Source organism: Diceros bicornis, chromosome 18, assembly GCF_020826845.1.
Source record: "Diceros bicornis minor isolate mBicDic1 chromosome 18, mDicBic1.mat.cur, whole genome shotgun sequence".
NCBI lineage: Eukaryota > Metazoa > Chordata > Mammalia > Perissodactyla > Rhinocerotidae > Diceros > Diceros bicornis.
In genome coordinates this window covers 38087060-38102293 of record NC_080757.1, presented here as the reverse complement: position 1 = coordinate 38102293, position 15234 = coordinate 38087060, and positions in this window count along the sequence as shown.

Genomic DNA, 15234 nt, shown 5'->3' with positions numbered 1-15234 from the left:
AGAAGTGTGGCTGCGTGTGTTTTGATGCTGTGTCATAAAGGTTCATTGCTATTATTTCTTCACTGTTAAGTGTACCTTTTATTGAATATATAGATAACTAAACAATATATTTATTTTACTGAATATATATGAATATATTTTATTCATATATATACACACACACACAAGAGTCTTTAGTTAATGTGATGTACTTTACCTTAAATATTATATGATATGGCATTAATATTCCAACTTGTGCTTTGTTTTTGTTTGAATTCATCTGATAAATATTCTCATTTTTAGTTGATAATGTCTTAGTTTCATTTTTGTTGTGGTTATGTGTTTGTCAAGCAGCAAACTAATGGATTTAAAAACATCCTAGGGGCCGGCCCGGTGGCACAAGCGGTTAAAGTGCGCACACTCCGCTGGGTGGCCCGGGGTTCGCTGGTTTGGATCCCGGGCGTGCACTGACGTGCCGCTTGTCAAGCCATGCTGTGGCGGCGTCCCATATAAAGTGGAGGAAGATGGGCACGGACGTTAGCCCAGGGCCAGTCTTCCTCAGCAAAAGGAGGAGGATTGGCAGATGTTAGCTCAGGGCAGATCTTCCTCAAACAAACAAACAAACAAAAAAACACATCTTAAGAGTCTTTACTTAAAATATTTTCCATTTATTTGTAAATATAATGATCACTCATTAACCCACCACACAACTCAAGAACGGAAACACTAATAATATCGTAGCTAGCTATGTATTACCCCATCCCATTTCCTGCCTTTCCTTATAGATAACTAGTATCCTGAATTTTGTTTATCCTTTTTTTTTTGCTAAGGAAGGTTCACCCTGAGCTAACATCTGTTGCCAATCTTCCTCGTTTTGCTTGAGGAAGAATCACCCTAAGCTAACATCTGTGCCAATCTTCCTTTATTTTGTATGTGGGTCGCCACAGCATGGCCACCAATGAGTGCTGTAGGTCTGTGCCCCGGAACAGAGCCAGGCACCTGAAGTGGAGCTCATGGAACTTAACCTCTAGGCCACAAGGCCCGCCCCTATCCTTTTCTTGCTTTTTAAAATTGTTAACACTTTGTATATCTAATTATTATGTTATTTAGATTTAGGTGTTTTGAACTTTATAAAAAGTATATGTATATGTGTGTGCGTATATATATTTAAATACTATGTATAGTACCTATGTATATCTTTATATTATCTTTCTCTGCATGAACATGGAATATTTCTTCATTTAGGTTATCCTTAAAGTCCTTCAGAAAGTTTTACAATTTATAAGAGTATATCTTGTACATCTTTTATAAGATGTATTCTTAAGTTTCTTTTCTCTATAAAAGGTATCTTTTAAAAATACGTGTTTCCTAACTGTTTCTTACTGGTATATAGAATTATAATTGTTTTTTGTATGCTGATCATAAGATCCAGCCACTTTCCTAACTCTCTTATTATTTTTTAGTGGTTTTCTATAAATTCATTATTTTATCTATGGCTAATCAGATTATTTCAAATAACGACATTTTTATTTCCTCCTTTCTAATCATTATGCTTCTAATTTCTTTTTCTTCCCTTATTGTGCCGGCCAGAACTTCAAGTGCTAGTTTCTTGCCTTTTGGGGATGATTTCCCTGTCTTTATTCCACTCTTTCCCTTACGCTGGTTTGGCATTTCTGTAATCTATGTCTGTTATTTTATTGGTTACTCTATACATTTTAATATGCATATTTAACTTAACAAAATCTTAGTGTTGGATGGTATTTTTCCCTCCTTTATGGTCAATAAAACAATTTTAATCACCTTACCTCTGATCTTCTGTCTCCTGACTTGCTGTTGTTTTCTCTCTCAATTTACCGATTTTGAACATTTCAGTTCTTTTTTAATCCCCAAGATTAGAAAAGCCTGTATTACTTTATTGAGACAGTACTTGTTTGGGCTTACCTTTATGTTACCATTCTTTTGTCCACTTTTCCTGTTCTTCTACCTCTTCTACTGGGATCATTTTCCTACTTTGTAAACTAAATCCTTTATGAGTTCTTTTAGAGAGGATCTCTTTGTAAATTCCTCGTGTGCTTGTTTCTTACAAAGATTATTATCTCCCTCCCATTATTGAATGGTAGTTTTGCTGAGTAAACAATTTTCAGTGGATAGTAATTTCTTCTTATTTTATAGAAGTTATTCCACTGCCTTCTGGCTTCTGTTGTTGAGAGATCTGCTGCTACTCTAATTATCATTCTTTTGTAGGAAGCTGTCTTTCTCTTTCTGCTTTCCAGATCTTCTATTTATATTTGGTGTCCAACAGATTCACTATACGACAAGGTATGAATTTATTTTTCTTGATCATATTTGGGATACATTGTACTTCTTGGATTGGTGTATTTGTGGTTTGCATCAATTCTGAAATTTCTCAGTTATTATCTCTTTAAATATTACTTCTTTACATTCTTTCCAATTTCATCCTTTGGGACTCCAGTCAGATGGACGTCAGACATTCTCATCCTATTGTTAATGTCTCACAACTCTCTATTATTTTTTGTTCTTGTAGTCTCTCTCTGCTGCACTCTAGATAAATTCCTGGGATATATCTTTTAGTTTAATTCTACTTTCAATAGCATCTAATATGCTGATTTTTTTTTTACAGTTTACAAAGTACTTTTTATAACTGTTTTATATATGTCCATTAAATTTTTTTCAGTGTTATGCTTTGTATTTCTATAAGTTCTATTTTTTCCAATTTGTACAATCCTGATGATTTCCTGTTGTATGTTTTCCCTTATAATTGCGCTGTTTCTGTAAATATTCTACACACAACCATTCTGTGTTCTGTATTTGACATTTCCAACGTCTGCTGTCTTTGTGGAGGGTAGTGGTAGAGGTGTTGTCTAAGTATACTGTTTCTTCTGATTCTCACTCATAGTGGATTTGCCTTCTCGCATGCTTGGTGGTGTTTGTTTGTAAGTCATGTTTGACTTTTAACCCGTGGGAGTCCCGTAAGACTAACTTGGAGAAAATTTCTTCCACAGATGTTGCCTGCAATTCAACAGATGTGGAACGCCAAGTTGTGGCTGGAATTTTCTCTCCAGCAATATAGTCAACTTCTTGGCTCAGGGCTCCAAAAGAGTGAGACAGAAGCTTCCAGGCCTCTAAGGGCTGGGCCTGAATCTGGGACAGCATCACTCCTACTACATTCTATTGTTCAAGGCCAGCCATGCACAAGGAGAAGGGAAATAATTACCCCTCTGGATGGGAGAAATGGCATGTGCTTCCTAGCCACAGTCCTGGGATCTTTTCTTCATCGTTAGTATTTGTATTTTCATTAGTATAGTGTTTCTTCATCATAGCCCAGGGATTTCCTTCATGTCTTTCTTGTGTTGGATCTCCAGTTTCCTGGATCAAATGTCTTTTTCTTTCTTTGTTCATTATCTTGTTTTTCTGAAAGACATTTTTTTTTCTGAAGGAGTTTTCTGGTGCACAGGAGGTAAAACTTCTGAATTTTTAACATGTTTGAAAATGTCTTTATTTCACTTGCACATCTGAGTGATAGCTTGACTGGATGGGTATAAAAGCCTTAGTTGGAAATAATTTTCCCTTGCAAGTTTCAAGACATTCCTCCATTTCTCTTAGTTTTCAGTGTTGCTCTTAAGAAGTCTGGTGCTATTTTGATTCATGATCCTTTGTGTTAGGTGTTTGGATCCTCTCTTTGTCCCCAGTGTTTTGAACATTCTAGATTATATGCCTTGATCTGAAACCTTTTTTTTTTCATTTATTATTCTGGGGCACTCAATGAGCCCTATCAATTCAGAGACTCTGTTCTTTGTTCTTAGAAAGTCTCCCTTTTATCCATTTTTTTCTCAACTCCTTTTAATCATATGATAGATATCCTAGGCTGATCTCTAATTTTATTTCCTAACATTAATCCTTCTTCTCTTATTATTTTTCAGAGAGTTTCTAGTTTTTATCTTCTCATTATGTTATTGACTTTTAAATTACTCCTGTCTTGTTTTTAATTCCAAGAATTCTCTCTTGTTCTCCAGATGTTTTTATAGCACCCTATACTTGTTTTATGAATGAAATATCTTCTCATATCTCTAAATATATTATTTGGAAGGGGGGGTTTCTTTTGCTTCTTGCAGTATTTCTGTTTTTTTAAAGTTCCTTTCTCTACTTGTTTATTTTAGACTTTCTCTTTCATATTGGAGGCTTTGCTCAAATATTTGGTGATTCTTGACTGTTCATGTTTAAGAAAAAAGCACTATAAAAATAATGATAATTGAAAAAGAGCAAGGCACTAGAATTTTACGTGAAAGCTCTTGTGTGTGTATGGGGAGGGGTTAATCAACCAGTGGGCTTCACTTCAGGGTGATGTAGAAGGATGATCAGATGGGGGAACTTGCAATGGTGTGCTGGAGCTGGCTTGCACCAGGTTGCAAAAGCCAAATGTGCGTGTATTTCCCAAATCTGCATTCAGCAACATTGTGTTGGTAGCTTGAAATTGTCCTTGGGAATATTTACACCTTGGAAATCGACAAATGCTACAAGCAAGAGCATACTTCCTCCTAGATTGCTGATTGTTAAACATTTACTGCCACACCACCGGGAGCTGGTTTATTAGGTTGGGATCCTTACAATGAAACCTAAGAGGAGTGTATAGAGGTTTTTTCTCCTAAGCTATTATTCAGTCCTCCTAGGGAGACTTCCAAATTTCTCCCTGACTGAAGGGAGAGGGAGACTCCCTCACCCCTGACTGAAGGGGTGGGATATGAGAAGAGAAATCAGGAATCTAATGTTTCTTTTACAAACTTTCACTTAAACTTTCTGCTTTCAGCTTTGCCTCGCCTCTCTTAGTCACTGTCTTTGGTATCCCCAAGTTCCATGTCTGTTCTTCTCATTTTCTTCAGAGAATAACACTCTGGCCTTTTAGGTGGTGGTGGTAGTGGAGTGGTTGCTTGGCTACGCAGGGTGGGAAGTAGTCACAAGTATCTTGATATCCATGATTTCAGATTTTTAGCCAGTCCACCAATTTTCAGCACCATGCCTCAACTCCACCTCCCACTGTGCCTGACACTCCCAAATCCTGAGCCTTTTAAAGGTTATTTGGTGTTAAATCAGTTCACTTATTGTTAATCCTGTTTGTAGGCATTTCAGGGTGTAGCCGCATTTTAGGTTGTTACTCCATCTTGCTTAATCAGATACCACTTCTCCATCTGCTTTCTATATTCCAAAAATTTGTTGACGTTTGTTGTCTGCTTCCTTTCCCTCTGCTATTCTCTTTGCTTCTGTGGTTCCATACATTAAGAAAATGCTTATATTATCATTTTAGTAAGCAATATTCAAATTTTAAACTGAATGCTCTTCATCGATTTTGAATGGAAACATAAATCTTTCAAACTTCATAAATTGCCCCTCCCCATTTTAGGAAAGCTTTAATTTTATCTCTGATTACCTCTCATCCAGTTAGTAGTTGTTTTTCAGGGGCATCTGTAATTCTTTGACTTGATCGCTACTCTCTGTTTCTCTTGCTATTATAGTCATGTGTCGCTTAATGATGGCATTCTGAGAAATGTGTCATTAGGCAATTTCATCACTGTGCCAACATCATAGAGTGTACTTACATAAACCTAGATGATATAGCCTACTACACACCTAGGCTACATCGTACTAATCTTGTGGGACCACTGTCATATATGCAGTCCATCATTGACCAGAACGTCATTATGTGGTACATGACTGTACTTTATTTTCTTCTTTTAAAACTTATATTCTGTACTCTGGGAGAGATTTCCAAATTTATCTTAGTAATGGAATATTGACTTGAGGATGACCGAAGACTGATTTCTAAGGAGAAAGTGATCCAGAAGGTTAAATACCTGTACTTATGATTTACATGAATGCCTTTTTGAGTGTCTATGGTTACAGCTATGTCTTAATATGTTGTTTTATAAGCATTAATAATGGCAAGAGTTATAAATAGCTGGGTATAAAAGTAACTGTTGGGATCAAGATGTGAAAGTAGATTAAACACTAATTTAATCTTTTCTCAGACTCAGCAAAACCCAGCCTGTTCCTAGATCACCTAGAACCTAGATCACCAATTGTTCCTCCAAATAGGGAAAAGGGACACAGAAATTGCTTCAGGAAATATCTGAGGAAATACAACTAGCTATGCTCACATCCTTATATGACAAGCATCCTTATGTAGTAAAAGAGAAGCTTTGGCACAGATACGTGGCTGAATCATGTCCAAACACACCAAATCAGAATGGTCTTTCACTACACTGATTTGGTTTTCCCTCAGTTCAACTGTGCTCTTCAGAGCCTTCATTGGGAGTTTAATTTCTACTGTTGGATTTTAGTTTCTTTTTCAATTTTATCTTATCTCACCTATCTCCTGTTCATCCTGGCCTATTATATTTGTATCTCAATTCTCTCCTAAGAGATTTCTTTTATTTTATCGAAGATGCTGAATAGTTCCCTGAAATTTTCTTTTGCATCTTGAAATGGCAAGATAATTTAGTGAGGCAACTTACTATGTGGAATTATTAGCTATAAATCAGTTAAATGAGTAGTTGAACTACAGCACTTTTTGAGCAAAATAATAGATACTTTGTCTTTGGATCACACTCCTCCTTTATGAAGCCTCTACCCACACCCTCTTCTTTCCGAGGGTAAGCCCCTGAAGGTCACGTTTATATGATGTGACCCTGCCTGCCCCCATTCCCCATCATAGCTGATTGGAAGATGGTTGATACATGAAGGGATTGGGATTGAGAGTCATTCGTGAGTTTGAGGCATTGCTTGAGTTTGGGTTATGTAAACTGTGGTGCAACAGGGCAGCCAAGTCTATGAAAATCAGAGAATGCAGTTTGTGGGGACAGGAGCAGAAGAAGATGTACAGAGAGATATGGCAATAAACTATCAGAGAGGGAGTGAGTGATAACAAGAGCAAGAGTGAGAGTGAGAACGAACTTCCTGGTTCCAGTTCCTCTTGAGGTCCTACTGAACTTCCTCTTTGTCCTCGGAGCCACACCCATATGCTAACAACAATTTCCCTTCAGTTTGGAGTGAGAGTCTGGGATGACTAAGAGAGCCTTGATTAAGACATCCCTTCTAGTCATAATAAGCAAATCACATCATCATGAGTAAGAGGATGAGGAAGATGCTGCATGTTTTGTTCCGATAGTGGGAGGACCTGTATCCAGCTCATTCCAAAGTAATATCTGACTATTGGGAAACAAGGTGAAAAGCTGGAGGGGTGGTTTACGGTGGGGGGACAGAGGCTACATCTTCATTTTACCCACGTGGAAATTATTTTCTGACTCCGCCATTCCTAGGTCTTGCTGAAGTATTAAGGTGTAGGTTCCATAGAGGTAGCAAAAACTTGAGAAGTTTAGCTGATGGCCAATTCCTGTTCATGGAGTTAAAGGTGAGAGAGAGCAATCAAAGCTTCTAGCTTGATGGTGAGGACCACAACTATAGTCTGAAGGGGAGGGTTATATCCAGTGCCTGCCTGCTCCTCATATTCAATACCATCCGGAGAAACCAAGGGCTGTAGGCCAGTGAAAACATGGTGAGCATACATTTGGATGACTGCTGTGACTTTGGAGGAAGAGTGGGTTGCTTTATAAAAAGAGAGAAGCCTGAGCGAGCTTCATCTAGATGAGAATGAAGCCTATGGAGCTGACAGCAGCTTGGCAGGGACAGAGGGCACTCTCCAAGCTGGCCCTTGACCATCACCAGGGCCTGGGAGCCTTCTTGGACACTGGAGTCAGTGACAACTTTATTCTTCTGAGACTTTATATTATGAGAATTTTCAAACATACCAAAAATACCTCAAATTTAAGTTATTAACATATTGCTTCATCTATTTTTTTCAGACGTAAAGTAAATTATGAACATCATGATATTTCACCTACAAATATTTCAGTCTGCATCTCTTAAAAATAAGGACACTTTCTTACCTAACCGCAATGCCATTATCACACCTAACAAAATCAACAGTAGTTCCTAATATGTTCCTATACTAAGTTCTTATTCACATTCACACCTAACTGTCCCTCAAATGTCTTTCACAATTGATTTGTTTGCACAGTTCCCAAAATCCACGCCTTACATTTGATTGTTATTCCCCTTAAACATCTTTTAATATGAAACAATCCCTCTGCCTTTTTTTCATGCTGTTGAATTTCTTTTTTTTTTAAATAATTTTATTTATTTATTTATTTTTCCCCCAAAGCCCCAGTAGATAGTTGTATGTCATAGATGCACATTCTTCTAGTTGCTGTATGTGGGACGTGGCCTCAGTATGGCTGGAGAAGCGGTGTGTCGGTGCGCGCCCAGGATCTGAACCCCAGGCCGCCAGCCGCGGAGCACGTGCACTTAACTGTTAAGCCATGGGGCCGGCCCATGCTGTTGACTTTCTAAGAAGCCAGATCAGCTGTTCATTAGAGGAGTATCCCACTTTCTGGATCTGACCAATTGCTTTTTCATGGTATCATTTGACTAGTTCTTCTATTCCCTTCATTTTCTACAAATTCTAGAATCACATTCTAGAATGCACAGTCACATTCTTTTATTTTAGAATGCACATTACAATGCACAGTCTCTCTGGTTGTCCAGCTAGAACTCTTCGACCAACTTTATAGTGAAAGGGATTGTAAATGATATTCAGGCAGGAACTAGTGTCATATCTTCAAAGATTGGGACACCTGAACAATACATACCCTCTACTTGTGCCCATAGGTGGGCCGCCTACTCACTCTAAATCTAGAGGTCTCCAAGAAAAATAAATACATTTCTTTTGAGCTACTATACTCTGAGTTCTATTTGTTACATCAGCTTAACCTGTCCTAATCAATACACCCTCCTCTCCACTAAGTCATCAAGGGAAATATGTGCATAAGAGATAATGAATAGTCATTATCATAACACCATTTGTTGACTAGTCCATTAGTTCCCCACTTATTTACAATGCCATCAGTATCATATACCAAATTCCAAGATACACATGGATATGTTTCTAGATATTTTCTTCCCTTCATTCATCTATTTGTTTATTACTATGCCAATAATACACTTTTAAAATGAAACACTTTACTTTGAGATAATTGTAGATTCACATGCAGTCGTGAGAAATAATACAGAGAGATTCCATGTACCTTTTACCCACTTCTTCCAGCGGTTAACACTTGCAAAACCATGATACTGATATAGGCAGGAAGCTAGATATGAGCTGGGAGCAAGGCCACTCCACCAGGTGCCGTGTCCTCATTATTGGGCAGGCACTCCCCTGGACCCTGACTGACATACAGCACTCCCCTGGACCCTGACTGAGAGTAGCCCCAAGCCTCATTATACCCTCATTTGCATTGCGATTTTGACCCCCCTTGTGGGAGATCACCACCATGACAGTTCCAGAGATGCCTATATAAGGAAAAAATCTCCCCCTCCCGACTCGAGAGTGGAGACAATGCCCCGATTGGCACACGTTCCAAGACCCTCACCCACTCCTGGACCCAACATTCCAAAACCACTGACCACCACAACTTTAGTGCAGTTGCTCCCCCTCGAGCCTGTCCGCCCCTCCCCTTGGGAGTGTGCTTTCACTTTGCTAATAAATCTTCCTCTGTTAAAACTGCTATGTGTCCACTCTCAAATTCTTTTGGGTCTGTGGACCAAGAACCTGGGACCCCACCGCACCAATCCGACTGGTGCCAGCAACAATACAATATCACAACTTGGATATCAACATTGATACACTCAAGAGACAGAACATTTTCACCACCACAAGATCCTTCATGATGCCCTTTTAGAGCCACACTCACTTCCTTCCAGACCCCACCCCCTCCTTAACCCCAGGGGGTTACCCACTAATCCATTCTCTGTCAATTTTTGCTTCATATATTTTGGGATCTGTGTTATTAGGTGTGTATATGTTTATAATTGTTACTGAAACTTTTATCAATGTATAACATCCTTCTTTGTCTTTTGTAGCCTTCTAAAAAAATTTAAAGTCTACTTCGTCTGACAATAATATAGCCACCCAGCTCTGTTTTGGTTACTATTTGCATGGAATATCTTTTCTATCCTTTCACCTCACCCTCTTCACGTCCTTATATCTAAAGTGACTCTCTTGTAGACAACATATAGATGGATCATTTTTTTTCACTCTCTTTGCCAATCTCTGTCTTTTAATTGGTGTATTTAGATCATTTAGACCATTTCCTGTGTTCTATAAATTTCTCTCTCAACACTGCTTCATCCTATAAATTTTGATATGTTGTCTTTTTGTTTTCATTTAGTTCAATGTATTTTTAATATTTCTTTGAGACTTCCTCTTTGATATATGGATTATTTAGACATGTGTTGTTTAGTTTCCAAGTGTTTGGAGATTTTCCTGTTATCTTTCTGTTATTGATTTGTAGTTTGAGTCCACTGTGATCGGAGAACACATTCTATATGATTTAAATTCTTTTAAAACTGTTGAGTTTGTTTTATGACTCAGGATGTGGTCTATCTTGGTACATGTTTTGTGGGCACTTGAAAAGAATGTGCATTCTGCTGTTGTCAAGTGGAGTGTTCTATAAATGTCAATTAGAACCTGTTGTTGATTGTTTTGTTAAGTTCTCCTGTATACTTGCTGATTTTCTGTGTAGTCATTCTATCAATTGTTGAGAGAGGGATGTTGAAGTCTCCAATATAATTGTGGATTTGTCTATATCTTTTTTCAGTTATATCAGTTTTTGATTCACATATTTTATACTCTGTTTTTTGGTACATCCACATTCAGGGTTGTTATGTTTTCTTGGTAGATTGACCCTTTCATTATTTCTGTTTTTGGTAATTTTTTTTTGTTTTGAAGTCCACTTTATATGATATTAATATAGCCACTGCTGCTTTCTTTTGATATTTGCATGATATATCTTTTTCCATCCTTTCACTTTCAATCTGCCTATAGTATTACATTTGAGGTATGTTTCTTGTAGACAGCATATAGTTGGATCATATTTTTTTATCCACTCTGCCAATCTCTGTCTTTTAATTGGTATATTTATACCATTTACATTTAATGTAATTACTGATACATTATGGATTAAGTCTACCATTTTATTTTTTGTTTTAAGATTGTTCTCTCTGTTTCTCATTTCTCTGCTTTCTTTTTCCTGCCTTCTTGTAGGCTACTTAAACATTTGTTAGAATTCCATTTTGATTTATCCATAGTGTTTTTGAGTATCTCTCTCTATGGTTTATTTTAGCAGTTATTCTAGTTATTACATTATATATTATGTATATCTTATCATAGTCTACTAATGTTGTCATTTTGCCAGTTAGACTGAAATGTAGAAAACTTACCTCCCTTTATGTCCCTTTACCCTCCCCAATTTTAGTATCATCTTAAATATTTTCTCTATATACATTTAGAACCACATCAGACAGTATTATAATTTTTGTTTCAACCATCAAACATAATATAGAAAACTCAAGAGGAGAAGGAAAGCTTATTGAATTTACTCATATTATGATTATCATGTACTTCCTCCCTTCCTGATGTTCCAAGATTCCTTCTTTTGTAGTTTTCTTTCTGTTTAGAAAACTTCCTTTAGTCATTTTTTTAAGGGTAAGTCTGCTGGTAACAAATTCTCTATTTTCCTTCATCTGAAAATATCTTGATTTACCCTTCATTCTTGAAGGATGTTTTTACTGAACATAGGATTCTGGGATGACAGTTCTTTTCTTTCAGCACTTGGAAAATATGCCATTTCCTTCTGGCCTGCATGGTTCCCGATGAGAAATCCACTGCCATTTGAATCGTTTTTCCCCTATAGGAAAGATGTTATTTCTTTCTCATTACTTTTAAGATTTTTTTCTTTGTCTAGTTTTCAGAAGTTTGACTGTGATACGTCTTTGTGTGGATTTCTTTGATTTTTCCTAATTATAGTTCACTCAGCTTCTTGAATCTATAGGTTTATGTCTTTTGTCAAATTTGGGACACTTTCAGCCATTAATTCTTTGAGTACTTTTTCGACTCTGTCCTCTTTCTTCTCTCCTTCTGGGACTTAGATGATAGGAGTGTTAGATCTTTTGTTATAGTCCTACAGGTCCCTGAGGCTCTATTCATTTTTGTTTTCAGTCTATTTTCTCTCTGTTGTTCATTTGGGTAATTTCTATTTTTCTATCTTCCAGCTCACTGATTTTTTCCTCTATCTCTTCCATTTTGCTGTTGAATGCATCCATTAAGGTTTTTTATTTCTGTTATTATATTTCTCAGTTCTAAAATGTCCATCTGGTTCTTCTTTATGTCTTCTGTTTCTTTGCTGAAATTTTCTATGTCTTTGACGAGGCTTCCTATTTTTTCATTTGTTTTGAGCATGTTTATTGAAGCATTTTTATCATGACTGCCTTAAGATCTTTGTCAGATGGTGTTAATGTGCCTGTCATCTGTGTTGGCACCTACTGATTTTCTTTTTTCATTCAGTTAGAGAACTTCCTGGTTCTTGACACGACAAGTGACTGTCTACTGAAATCTGTACGTTTTGGGTATTGTGTTATGATACTCTGGGTCTTATTTAAACCTTCTGTTTTTAGCTGGCTTCCTCTGACACTGCTCAGACAAGGAAAGGGTTGGCACCCCTCCTTACTGTCAGGTGAAGGTGGAAGTCCAGGTTCTCCACATCATCTCCGCTGACACGGTGGTGGTTCTGGAGGACTACTCTCAGTGGGCATGAACATCCTGATTCCTTATTCAGCCTTTCCTTGACATTACTCCAGTGGCTTGAGAGGAGGGAAAGTCAGTTACCTCCTTACAGCCTGGCAAAGATGGATCTAGATTCCTCACTTGGTTTTTGCTGGCATGTGTGGGGATTAGGCCACAGATATTTTTGGTAGTGTTTGGCTGTAGTAAAGGGACTATTCTCTGAAAAGTTTTCTATATTGCTAAGCTGCCCATTTCCTTATCCTTTAGCTAGAGAGAGCAGGCTTCCATAGGGTTTTTGTTTGTTTGTTTGTTTGTTTGTTTGTGTCTGTTGGTGTTTCCAGGTTGCTGGCTTCTCCAGAACCCAGTCTGGGATATACGGGGCAAAAAGAAAACCCAGAGAACTGACCAATGTGTCATTTTTCAGGTCACAAGGTCCCTATTCTTTTCTCCACCTTTCAGAATCTTCTTATGTTGTTTTATGTATAAGATCCAGGGTTAGTTGTATTTAGCAAGATGAATAGAGAAAATTATGTCTACTCCATCTAGACCATCTGGAAACCATCTACTCCATCTGGAAACCGAACCATCCCCAATAATATATATATATATATATACACATTTTTTTTTGCTGAGGAAGATTCTCCCTGAGCCAATCTTCCTCTATTTTGTATGTGGGTCACCACCACAGCATGGCTGCTGATGAGTGGTGTAGGTCTGCACCTGGGAACTGAACCCAGGCTGCCAAAGCAGAGCACACCAAACTTAACCACTAGGCCATGGGCCCAGCCCCAATAATATACTTTTAATTATTGCAGTTTTATATTATGTTTTGACATTTGGTAGCAACCCCTCCCTTATTAATTTCTTTTTTTTTAATTGTATTGGTTATACTCATGACTTACCTTCCAGATTAACTTTAGACTCAGCACTTCAAATTCCCTTTAAAAAATCCCATTGGGTTTTTGATTGGGATTATATTAAATTTATAAATTAATTAGAGGGAGGTATCTACTGTATTAGAATATTAAGTCATTCCATCTAAGACCAAGATCTCTTTACTTTTTTTTCATGCTGTATGTCATGTCCTTCATTGAAGATTCATAGTTTTCTTGAACACTTCTCGTTAAATTTATTCTGACAGTTACAGGGTTTTTAAAACTGTAAATGTGATATTATTAACTAGCACTTTCTATTGGTAAGAGTCATTGGTTTCTATATATTTATCTTGTATCTGGCCACTGTACTTAATCTTTTCATTAATTCCTTCAGTGGCTATTTTTTTTTTTTTTTCTGTACTAAGCATCTGCTTCCCCCACATTTCTTCTGGTAACAATTACAGGAGTGCATATATAATCCAGTACAAGTCAATCACAGCACCTCATGCTCCTAGATGAAAGGTGGGCACATGACCCAAGACAAACCAGTCAAGACCCTTCCTAGGATTTTTATGGGTGATTTGACAGGGAAGAGGTTTGTTTCTTCTCTGGTCATGGAGTTGTCAGATACAATCCTAGGTACTACTGGTAGCCAATTTTCTCTAATTGCATAGGGAAGCTATTCTAATTTGGAAGATAATGAAGCTGAAACAGAGTATGAAACCAAAACAATTGAGAGAGAGAGAGAGAGAAAGAGAGAGAGCACGCAATATTTGTTCCTTGTTTACAATATACCCCTGCCTTTCCTATCCCATGAGCCAATAAGCCCCCTCTTCTTTAAATTACTTTGAGTGAGGTGGATTTATTTACAACTAAAAGAATCTTGACTGTACAGAACTGGTATCAGGAGTGGGATGTTGTAAGAAACAGAATTTAAAAGGTGAACCTGGCCAGGTGGTGTGGAAAGCAGTGAGAAACCATTCTTTGCAATTTGGGAAGATAATTATCCTCATGGAAATGGATCAGCTGGATTAACCATCTCCTGTTGTACTTTAGAGCTCAGACTGTGTGCCTAATGGCGTTGTAATTATTGGGGATTTGATAGAAAAATGTTAGATATTGAATGTGATATACTACTTGTGATCTTCAGTATGGTGCTACAAGATAACAAAAATCTTTCTTTTAAACTGGACCATAAAAAGAGATTGGATAATTAGCTTTGTTAAGAAAGATCTAGTCTGTTTGTAACCAATGACCTAAGACCACTGAGAGACAATTGTGTGCTACATGTAATTGTAAAAGCTGAATTTAATTTTCTATGCTAAAGTTAGGAGGAGTCAGAGGAAACAATCCATTATAATCATAATCTGTTTGTTTGTTTGTTTTCCATCTCTCTATTCTTCCTCAGGGTTGGATAATTCCCCTCATAGTCCCAAAGCCCTCATGACTGACGGCAGCTCCTGGGGCTACAAGCTTCCTTGTTCAATATCATCAGGAGAAACAAGACCATGCCCCAACATTTTCAGTGAGTCCCATGATTCACTCTGATTGGGCTGCCATAGATCTGGAGCCCATCCCTGAACAATCATTTTGGCTAGGGAGACAGGAACATACTGACTGGCACACCCCTAGATTTGGGGATAGAAAACAATCCCAGATTAAATCTCTTGGCTGAGAATGGGAGGGGGA